The sequence below is a fragment of the Myotis davidii genome, unplaced genomic scaffold (assembly GCF_000327345.1).
Source record: "Myotis davidii unplaced genomic scaffold, ASM32734v1 scaffold935, whole genome shotgun sequence".
Taxonomy (NCBI): Eukaryota; Metazoa; Chordata; class Mammalia; order Chiroptera; family Vespertilionidae; genus Myotis; species Myotis davidii.
In genome coordinates, this window is record NW_006286974.1 from 490,111 (window position 1) to 491,689 (window position 1,579).

The window sequence follows — 1,579 nt, forward strand, 5'->3', positions numbered from 1 at the left end:
GAGGAGGCGGTGAGAAATGGGCAGACTCCGGTGTACTTTGAGGGTAGAGCCAACAGGGTTTGATGACAGATGGGATGTGGGAATAAAAGGGCAAGAGGAGGCAACGATGACTACAAGGTTTGTGGCCTCGGCACCGGGAAGGGTGGTGACGCTACAAGAGCCCAAGGACACCGCAGGAAGGGCAGGTTTGGGAAGGAGGGCTGGGGAAGGCCAGTGTCACAAAGCAAACTTCTTTGAATTTGTAGAGATCAAAATGATCCCCAAATAATCGCTTGGAACAAAACCAAACTCAGTCCATTGCCAGGGCCACTGCTCAGTTCACACAGTTTGCAAGCAGCAGAGAAAACGGTTCCATGGACGTGTGAATTCCTACTGGAGGAAGACGTGTGATAAAGCCGCTGCTAGGGGAAAGGGAAGGCTGAGAGCTGGGCATGAGAGCCTCCTGCTCGAGAAGACGCCGGAGCCCGCTCCCCACACAGAACCCAGGACCCACGCTCAAGGCCCCTCCATTCATCAGCTCCCCTTCCTGGGAATCAATCATAAAACCACAAAAGTGGTGCCTTCTAATCTTCAGCTTCTAATGAACCCCCAGCTCCCCGGGGAAGGATCTCAATGACTAGGGAGGTGGGAACAAAAAAGGACAAAGCCCCTTAAACAGCCCAAAGTGTCCCCAAACCTGACAGTCTTCTGTCAGTCTGATGGCAGCTGCCCTGATGGTGCGTCTCTTGCTTTGCCCAGCGCTGGCCTTGGAGGTGACTAGCAATCCTGTTAGCAGCGCCTGAAGACAAACGTGAAATGGCTCGGATTACGCCTGCTCCTGCGACAGCAGGCACAGCTTCTGGATGGTTTAATAAATCAAGAGGGCCCAGCGCCAAGGGAAGTGAGACCCGCCCCCACCCACCGGCAACTGTCAGCTTTCCCGACAGGGATCCGAATGAATGACAGTGGCAGATGTGGCCCATGGACCCAGTGACATGGGGCTGAGAAGCCTGGAGAAGACCTGGTCACATTGTCAGGGATCTCAGGGCGGGGCTAACCTGGAGGCCCGGGGATGCACTCAATCCCAGGGACAAGGAGAGACGGGCCACCTGGGAGTGTGAGGATGAAAACTGACAAATTTAAGCAGAGTTGGAACTTGGGGTCAAAGTGGCTGGAACCGTATGTGGGTAGTGGATCTTTTGTTTCTGCCTGCCTGGCATCTGCCTCCACTTCTGGCCACAAGACAGGGGGTTTTCCTTTGGAGAACTGTATTAATCATATCACTTTATTATGTATTTTTGATGCTTTGACATCTTGGGGCCCTGCAGATTCTGGAGGGAATGCCCCTCCCTGAATTAGCCAGTTCCTAGAGACAGTAAACTCTGCACCCAGAAGTACACTTTTCATGTGCAAACTATGGGTCCAGAGCCCAGAGCCCCAACCTCCTCCTCTGTCTGGCTCTCCACCTGCCCTAATCACCCAGGGCCCAGTGGGCCCCGAGACTCTGAGATCATTTAAAGGAGCCAGTTCTCAACCTGCTCACCCCGCCTGCCTGCTCCCCCTCTTCCTGGAAACCACAATAAAGCTTCTTGTCCAAGTG